We start from the raw sequence: 10,702 nt of genomic DNA, 5'->3' as shown, positions 1-10,702 counted from the left end.
ATGTCTTTTCCCGATTCATATCAAGCTATGTCCTCATCCGTGTATATTGCAACAAAGCAGGCAAGCAATATATCATTATCCTTCTACCACTCGGATCAACCTCGTACAGAGCGAGTTTGTCATGGTAGTCGTAGCAACCGTTTTGTCTGTATCGTTGGTTGCTTTATGTGTTTGGATTCGCTGATGAGGATTAAAAGTCCAGAGAAATGTCAGTTTATTTCTAGCACAGCAGAGACTGCAAACACTCCATACAACATTAATCCACAACGTTTATACCCCTAGATAGATTGAACCCCAGGAAATACACCAAATCCAGTGGAAGCAAATAATGAGAAAAGTTTCTTTTTTTAAATTTCAAAAAATAAAAAGCATTCTATCCAAGCCCATTCCGGGGACAATCTGTCAGATAGCCACGAAAATATGATGAATAGTCTACTGCTGAAAATTTATGAATTTTGATACCCATATTGTAGGAACATCCTTCCAAACAAGTTCTATGGCCACTAGAGGCCCTACGGGAACCTGCTCCGGAATGGCCGTTCTGGGGACAATCCATCGGATGATCACAACATTATGGTAAACAGTCTCCTGCTGTAAATTCATGAATTTTGATACCCATATTGCAGAGGTTTCTTCCCAAACACTTCTATGGCCACTAGAGGTCCTACGGGAACCTGCGCCAGAACGGCCGTCCCGGGGACAATCCATCGGATGACCACAACATTATGATAAACAGTCTCCTGCTGTAAATTCATGAATTTTGATACCCATATTGCAGGGGTTTCTTCCCAAACACTTCTATGGCCACTAGAAGCCCTACGGGAACCTGCTCCAGAATGGCCGTCCCGGGGACAATCCATCGGATGACCACAAAATTATGATAAACAGTCTCCTGCTGTAAATTCATGAATTTTGATACCCATATTGCAGGGGTTTCTTCCTAAACACTTCTATGGGCACTGGAGGCCTTACAGGAACCTGCTCCGGAATGACCGTTCTGGGGACATCCCATCGGATGACCACAAAATTATGATAAACAGTCTCCTGCTGTAAATTCATGAATTTTGATACCCATATTGCAAGGGTTTCTTCCCAAACACTTCTATGGCCACTAGAGACCCTACAGGAACCTGCTCCGGAATGGCCGTTCTGGGGACAATCCATCGGATGATCACAAAATTATGATAAACAGTCTCCTGCTGTAAATTCATGAATTTTGATACCCATATTGCAGGGTGTTTTTCCCAAACACTTCTATTGTCACAAGAGGCTCTACGGGAACCTACGCCGGAATGGCCGTTCCGAGGACAATCCATCGGATGACCACAAAATTATGGTAAATAGTCTCCTGCTGTAAATTCATGAATTTTGATATCCATATTGCAGGGGTTTCTTCAAAAACACTTCTATGGCCACTAGAGGCCCTACGGGAACCTGCGCCGGAATGGCTGTTCCGGGGAGAAACCTTTAACTGGTCCTCATGAAAGCTGAAATTGTTTTTGAAGGAATTTCTGATACTTTGATATCGATTCCTTCAAAATTCTAGCGAAAGTGCCAAGAAAATGCTTAGTTCTGGAACATTAGACAGGAAATCCGGATTTCCGGGAACCAGACTATTCCGGATGGACATTGTTGGCAATTTCCAGAAAGAAGATAAGTTTCTGAATCCATTGGTGCCAAAAGATTCAGAATCGGTCACAATAGGCCACAGTAGCAAGTATTTCAATTTGTGGGTACCCGGGTACCCTTGTCGAGCTGTTTAAGGTGTTTTTTTTGTCGATCACATAACGGTTAATAGAAGCATCTACCACATCCCCCTTTTCCTGGAGAAAGATTTATTAACCCTTTCTGTATAATAAATGTTATCATGTATCTTTAACAACTATTTATCTCTAACTTATACTTATCTTGTTGGACTGTATCTCGTTGCTGGTTTATGAACTCTGCCCGTTCGTCGAATCACCCCCGAACCTGATGACGGAGCCGGTTGGCTGTGATCCACATTATTGCCCACAGGTATGATCAAAGTAGTGTCCTTCACTGACTGCTCCATTATGTCCCGCTCGCTTTGAAGGTCGTCTCGATGTCCGTTGCAGCTATCAGTCTCTTCATTCGATGAAGCAGGCAGTAGCTTAAGGTGTGATGTATTTCTATCATAAATCCGTCCGGATTCATTTGATCGAACTGTTACATTAGAGCCTCGCCGATCAATGACTGTAAATCTCATTTAAGAAATTCGTAGCGAGTTTGTTTGTTGGCAATAGGTTATTCATCAGGACAGTGTCACCCACAGATATTTCACTTACTTTTGCCTTACGTCTTTTATCCTCCCGCTCTTTCCCGAGCATTTTCATTTCATGATCTTTATCTCTAAAATCCGAGCTTGGCGGTATCGTTTCCAGGTCATCTAGCTGTGGCAATTTTGTACGCAACTTCCTGTTTTGCAAAAGTTCGCTTGGAGATTTTCCTGTAATAGTATGCGGCGTGTTGTTGTACAATTGCAAATAATTGTCCAATTCAGCCTTCCAGTTTTCGTACAGCGCATTTGCAATCTTCATCCTCTTCAGCAACGACCTATTCTGTCGCTCTACTTCTCCATTAGCCTGTGGCCAATAGGGTGATGAGTGGTTCAAGTGGATTCCATTGTTCCCACAAAATTCCTCGAACTCAGTGGACACAAATTGTTTCGCATTGTCTAGAGTAATGGTTCTTGGAGGGCCTCAAATACGAAAAACTCGTTTAAGCCTTCCGATAGTTTCCTGAGCCGTTATTTTAGTCATAATCTCTAGTTCCATGTATCGACTATAGTAGTCAACGATAACTAGTACATACTCTCCTGTTGGCATGGGACCCAGAAAATCAATTGCCACATCTAGAGTCGGTGTATAATGAGTCACGCCAAGAGTGAAGCCAAGTCTACCTATTGAACTGTCAAACCGGCTACCTATCGTGCAAACTAAATAAACATTACGATGCTATGAAAGGTCCACGAAAGGTATTGCAATAAAATATATAATATAATCGAAGAAATGAGCATAAACACGCAGTGAGCGTTAAATTGTCATGGGATACGCTTGGTAATGATTAGTAATAAGAATTTCTACTATTTTTTGTTAAGATAATTTGACAAAATCACTGATATAATGATTTACTACAGCCGCAATATTTTTTCTCTCGCTAGAAGTCATTTGAAGTTGTTGTAGAAGTCCTCTGTTGCCAAGTGAAAAGAATGGGAATCTTCCGAAAACCGTGATGCGAGTTCAACTGTTTTTCTCTTGGCGTGACTCATTATACACCGACTCTAGCCACATCCATCCATGGTTTATCAGGAAGAGCACGTCGTGTCATCGGTTCCGGGGGATCAGGGACTTGAACCAGTCTGCAGCCTTCACATGATTCACAGATCTTCACCACGTCCTGATCGATACCCGGCCACCAACATCGTTCCGTCAACCGTCGTTTCATCATGGACTGGCCAGGATGTCCTTCATGTGCAAGGTTGCACATTCTTTGCCGCAATGAAGAGAGTATAACAAATTTTGTCCCTCGCATTAGAAGATCATTGACATATGAATATTCATTCCGAAATACGGTGTAAGGTTCCAAATCTTCCCGATCCCATTTTTCATTCAGAATACAATCTTTAAGCTTCTGCAACTCAGGGTGTAAATTGGTGGCCTGTACAACTTCCGAAATATCAATTGCTGCACACTCTTGAATAGCTCTAATCACTGTCTCTGTTTCCGAATCAAATGCATCCCGACAACTTTCGTTACTCAGTTCAGCTACCGACACTGCTACGACGTGCCTAATGAAAACTTCAGACTCATCAATCCATTGATTGTCTGTAACGTGAGCCGTGAGCCTTGAAAGCACGTCAGCAATATTTGCTGAGCCTTTCCGATATACTACCTGTTAGAATTTGCTTGTTTGTAAAAACTGGTAATGTTTATCAGTAAAATTAGTCAGTTCCTTCTTACCTTGAATTTGAATGCTTGAATACGAAGCAACCACCGCTCTATTCTTGCTAATGGGCGGGAAGTAACCGTAAAAAGGGTCTCTAACGGTCGTTGATCTGTTTCAAGCTCAAAGGTAATCCCCATCAAGTATATCTTGAACCGCTCAACTGCCCATACTATCCCGAGAGCCTCTTTTTCGATTGGTGGGTACGACTTTTCCGTTTCTGACAAGCTTTTTGAAGCATAACTGATTATTCGGGGTTTTTCTCCTTTGAACTGGATCTGCCCCTAATCTGACACCCGAAGCGTCCGTGACAACCAAAGTTCTATCCTTTGGATCATAGTATCCTAAATTTTCCACCGAGCCAATCACCTTTTTCAATTTATCAAAGACTTCTGATGTTCTGGTTTCCATTCGAATGGTGTATCTTGTTTTATGAGACTTCGTAAAGGGAAATTCAATGTGGACAAATTAGGAATGAACCGCGACACGTAGGTCACCAGTCCTAGAAAGCTGCGGAGTTCTTCTTTCGTCCGGGGCGCTCTGAATTGCAAAATCGATCTGACTTTCTCGTCTGCTGGTGAAATTCCTTTCGAAGAGAGCTTGTGTCCCAGAAAAAGGATTTCACGTTGTTTGAAATTACACTTGTGATCGTTAAGCAGGATTTCGTACTGCTTCAAAACGCCCAGTGTTTTTTTGACGGCATCATCGTGTTCTTCTTCTGTAGAGCCAAAAAGGACGATATCATCAATGAATATGACTGTATTTTTACAGCCTGCCAAAATACTCTCCATTAGATTTTGGAACAGTTCGGGCGCGCAATTGACTCCGAAAAGAAGTCTTTTGTATCGAAATAAGCCCCAGTTCGTTATAAATGTCGTTAAATCACGACAGTCTTCTTCCAACTCCACTTGATGGAATGCCTGTTAATGTCCAGAGTTGTGAAGAATTTCGCGTTTCGGAATCTTGGAAGGAAGTCATCGATGATTGGAAGTGGGTGATTCAATCTTTGAATAGCAAGGTTAGCTCTGCGCATATCTACACAAAGTCGAAGCTCCCCGTTTTCCTTGAGAATCGGTACCAGAGGGGATACCCAAGACGTAGGGCGTATAACTTTCTCTATTATATCAAGATCCAGGAGTTCATCCAGTTTTGACTTAACCTTTTGGAGTAGTGGAATAGGACATCGCCGCAACGGTTGTATGATTGGTGGAACACTTCTATCCACAGGAAGGCTCAGTTTGATTCCTTTCATCTTAGGAAACGGTTTCTTTGATGTGTCTATACGACCAATCGAGTCATGTTGCGCACTAGGTAAGCCGATTCTCAATACCCCTAGTTGTTGTGCAGTAATTTTTCCCAAAAGGGGCTGTTGTCCCTTCTCAATTACGTAAAAAGATGTCTCAGTTTTCAATATTTGCCAACCATCAACAACTTCCAAGACTGCATCAAAAGCTGTCACAAGCTTTAATGGAATTTTTCCATAGGCCAGAAACTGTTTATTACTATCAGATCTTTGATTAGTCACTTTTACGTCTCTTAGTTTCATCAGTTCCCAAGTGGTGTCGTCTATCAAATTGTGTTTGGAGCCAGAATCAATTAACATGACCACATCTACACCACCAACGCGGCATGTAATCAGCTAATCGTCTCCTTCACCCACATAGTAAACAGGCAGATTTTCATGTTCTATTGGCTCCTGTTCATGTCCTTCGACATTGAAAACATTTCGATGTCGTTTACTGGAGTACGAAGAACCTTGGAAATTAACGAAAGGTGATTTTCGCTTTCCAAAAGCAACCTAGACAAATTCATTGTATTTATTATACTTCTCAACCAGTTACCACATTTTTTTTTTCATACCTGGCTGGTCATCGGTTTTGAACTCGACCTACAAACTGACTGAAAGTGACCTGTCTTTTGACATTTTAAACAGGTTTTATTTATAGCTGGGCATTGATCTTTATTGTTGTGTAGTTTATAACCACATCGCCTACATCGTCCATTTGATCTTTGTTCACCCCGTGCGGTATCGTAAACTCGGTTTAAGTTACTACTGGAGGGTTTTACCGTCATTCTTGATGATTGATACCGAACGGAATGATAAGCATTGACAATTTTTATCGTATCGTCCAGTGTCAACACTTCCTTCTCCAACAGTTTTTGTCTCAATTCGTTCGGTGAATATTGAATAATTTTGTCAACAATTGCAATGTGACGACTGTCAACCTCTGTTTTACCGAATGAGCACTTGTCAGCCCTCTGTTGAACTTTCAACGCAAATTTTTCTATCGGTTCATCTTCTTCAGGCTTCATGGTCCAAAACATAAACCGCTCAAAGCTATCATGCTGCTTTGGGGAGAAATGCTGGGTCAATTTCTCTTTCGCTACGTGATACGGGTCAGCGTTCGGGTCTACAGAGTCATCATTCGTCCCTGGTAGCCCATAGAAGCCGTAGTAAGAAGCCGGATTGAAGAAGGATGCATTTGGTTGCACCTTCTGTGGAGTAACATCATCACGAACACTATTATTGGTCTCCATTCTGGGAAACCAATCAATATTAAAAAATAAAGCATTAACAAAAGCAACATTGCTTGTGTCAACATTTTAAAGATTTTGGGTGAAAATGTTCCAAAACGGCTGTTTTTCTGTAAGTCAAACCAAACACAAAACATGTATCACAAGAAATCTCATCATTTATAACTTTCATGTTAGCAATTTTTTTTTACGCATCAGTTTTCTATTTTTTTTTTCTCGTCACCCTATTAAATGCATACAGTAACCATATACAACACATAACACTTATATTTTCATACAGTGACAGTATCTCAGTTTCCCTACTTCTAATGCATTTGTTTGCTTGGGCGGTTATTTCCGCTAACATGTTACTACTACTATCGCATCATTTAAGAGCGAACTCAAACATATATTTTCTTCAATATGGACTCTTTTGATCTGAAGATTGTCGAGGGTAGGGTTACCATATGGTATCCTAAAGGAGGACATGTCCTCCTTTTTCAATAATTTTTCTACATCCTCCTTTTACCGGAAAATGTCCTCCTTTTTAATCCTTGCATTTTTCCAGTAACATATTCATAAAATTGTGTACAAAAAGCGTTGATTGCAGAGATTGTTTGTTTAATTATGTCCCAACCTCATAATATCTAGCAAATGCCATTCGATAGTGAGACCAGGAGTATACAAGCTATCAATCGCGCTACACTTAGGCTCTGGTACTTTTGGTGGATTTTCACTTAAATTTGACAGATGGAAAATGTTCAAATAAACCCTCTATTCTATCAGACTTATTTCTGACAGACCAGGAATCAAACAATTTTTCGAAAATCAGACGATCAACAACAGATCATAATTTATTTTCAAAGTGTCAAATTTAAGTAAAAAATCATCTTAGGCTGTGTTCCAAATTTTCACTTAAATTTGACACTTCGAAGCTAAATTAAGATGTTCGAAAATCCCTTTGTTGTTAATCGACCAATTTTCTAGGAAGTGTCTGTCAAAATTGATTGCTTGTCGGTCAGAAATAAGTCTGCTAGAAAAGCAGATTTATTTGAAAATGTTCCATCTGTCAAATTTAAGTGAAAATTTACCAAATGGAACACATCCCTTGAACATGGTTCTATGGGATTTTAGTCCTATGCTGAATCAGTAATAAAATTAACAGGAAGCTTAGATGTTTCTTTTTCGTGTTGATTTCAATCAGCGATGACATGTATCCTGATTTTTGTGCATAATAAAAGGTGGTATGGTGTTGAGGCTGTAAAGCTGTAGGTTTCATGCCAAACAGCTAGACTAGATCATTTCCATTTCTAGAAGTATAACGAGAAAATTAATTGAATTTATAACGACTACAAGTTATGAACAATCCTAATTCAACCATTGAAAATCATGAATTTTATGATTGCGCACATATTATAAAAAACGTTAGACAAAAACTTATTGTCCTCCTTTAAGGTTAAGAAGATTAAACAATGTCCTCCTTTATCTCCAAACCTCAAATGAAATGTCCTCCTTTTCAAGTTTTTGATATGGTAACACTAGTCGAGGGCTACTCAACACAGTCAACTTCTACTTTATTGCGCATCAAACTTGAGAGAACAGCCGTAATTGAATCGGCACCTCTTTCTCTCCCCAAAAAGAGCAATTCGACAGTGAGCATGCATAATGGCCTATACGCGATGATCGATTCTCTTCGTCGATTTTCTCTTTTGTTTATAACTCGCTAGATTTAACGTTTCTCGGTGCGTTTGGTGTTGCTTTTGATAGCTAATACAACCTGTTACTACTCTGCATTGAACAAATTCTAGAAAATTGTTTCGCTTAGCTGTAGCAATGCAAAGAGAAAATCGATGAAGAGAATCGATCATCGCGTATTCGCCCTTATGCATGCTCACTGTCGAATTGTCAAACTAAATTCTCTTAGCCCTCTTACAAGCGCTATTTTGTTTTTAACGCAACGCCAAGAGAGCCAGCCTTAATTGAATCGGCATCTCTTTCTCTTGGCCTTTTCTTTTTTTTCTACATTTTCTCATTGGGGTGACCTTGAGAGAATAGCCGTAATCAAATCGGCATCTCCTTCTCTCCATCCCATTTGTTATTCCTCACACTTCCAAGTCTGAGATCACATGGAGATAACTGCCGTAATTGAATCGGCTACTCTTTCTCTCGTCATCGAAACATAGCTCTCTATTTTTCCAATCGTGTTTGCACAAATTTTTCGTTTCGAGAACGTTCCATTTGACATGGAAGAAAATTCTAATACTCTGATGTGAACATGCAAATTTATATACTTACATACCTGATTAACAGCTCTTGTCATGCCTGGAAATAATCACGTGTCTCAAGAAAACTTTTATGTTTCCGTGTATTCCGGAAGTAGCACATTGAACACCTGATCCAATTTCAAACATACACATTCATAAACACATTTGATTATTTTGTTGATTTTTTTTTTATGCGTGTATGTAATATTACTGCCCAATATTTGGAACACAATTTTTTTCCACATGCTTTTCCAAGTTGAACGAATTATCGGTAGGCACAATACAGCAGAAGTAAATTTCATGTTTTTCTTTTTTTCCACTTACCCCAACACCAGTATGTATTCCATCACACATGCAAAAACAGCCGATAATTGCTGGTCGGTTCTCTTTCCACCGACTCTTTCGAAATTTTTAAACACATTTACACACACACACCCAACTGGTGAGGTTAGATCAGGTGATGTTAGATGCCATCTTGAAAATCACAGTACTTCCGATCACTTTGTTAAAATACCTTTTATTTTTCACAATTTGACTAGCCCATGCATACATTTTTATCCATTTTGTTAGATCACATTAAACTCCAATTTGTTTGCTACATCTTCATTGTAACCTTCGCATTCCTCAGCCGCTTTGATCCACATTTCACATTTTTTTTCTTTTGCACATTATTTCTATTTTGCATAATTTACCTCTCACTCGCTGAATTCGATATTTTTTCTATTTTTTTTTTATTTTATTGCCAAATGATTTTTCACTTTTGTACACTAAAGCACTCCGAATTATGTTTCAATCACGCACTGGATTCGACATCCTCGTTGCCATTTGTGGTGATCAGAACACGCGAACCGAAGTGTAAGCCATCTACTCAAAGACTGAGCAAGAGATAACGAAGCACCACTGTATATACAACATCGACCGAACTCACACGATCACTCTCCGAGAGCGTACTCACTCATCTTTAATAGAAGCATCTACCACAGTGATTTTCGTAAGTAATACACAGTACAATAATTTTTATTTTGTTTTCTTTTCAAGGACAATCTGCTGGATTACAACATTAGGACATCAGATGCTGGATCCGAATAGGGAATGCGATGCGATCAGTTCAGTGCGTTAGCGCCCTTCAGTAGATTCGCCGACACTCCTCCTCTCTGACGAACTGCACTTCCGGTTATTATGTCAATCCAATAAGGCCCAAAGCTTTCCCAAACTGTATTACTCCTTTGGTGCATAGGTCCTTGGCATGATGATACTTGGTATCAATGTGCTTATTTCGTTTGTTCTGACGATCCAGTGATACAAAATCGATGCAACTACGGTTATCTTCATTGACCGTAGTTGGTTGTTGCTGCTTCTCGCCCAACTCACCAAGTAAACGTCGCAGCCAAACAGCCTCTTGCGCGGCTTCCGACAAGGCCACGTACTCTGCTTCCATGGTCAAAGTTGAGACGCATCCTTGCTTCCTACTTGCCCATACCACTGGAACTCCGCCAAGAAGAAATACTAAGCCACTCGTAGATTTCCTATCAGTACTATCGCCGGCCCAATCGGCATCACTGAACTCAACAAGGGTAATACGATGGGCCTGCGTAACGCCTTGCTTCAGCTCGTAGTCCTCTGTGCCGATTAAGTACCTAACAACTCGTTTCAACTCAATCCAGTCGTGCTGCGTCGGGGCACCTTTCTTTCGACTCAGAATCGAAACGGCCACCGCGATATCCGGTCGGGTGTTAGTCGCTACATAAAGCAGTGCACCGACCAAACTGTGATACTGCTTGTTGTCCGGTAATTCGTCACTCTCCTGCTGCTTGAAGTATCCAACATCCAACGGAATATTGGATTTCTTCGCTCCATCTAGACCAAAGCGAGCAGCTATCTCACGAATAAAAGCCTTTTGACTTAAACGGTAAAATCCGTCTTCGCCCTTGCTGACCTTCATTCCAAGAAATTGTGTAACT

This window comes from Ochlerotatus camptorhynchus, unplaced genomic scaffold (genome assembly GCF_037179485.1).
Source record: "Ochlerotatus camptorhynchus isolate MF236.1 unplaced genomic scaffold, CSIRO-AGI_Acam_v1.1 ptg000245l, whole genome shotgun sequence".
In the NCBI taxonomy this organism is placed as follows: Eukaryota; Metazoa; Arthropoda; class Insecta; order Diptera; family Culicidae; genus Ochlerotatus; species Ochlerotatus camptorhynchus.
This window is presented reverse-complemented; position numbering follows the sequence as displayed.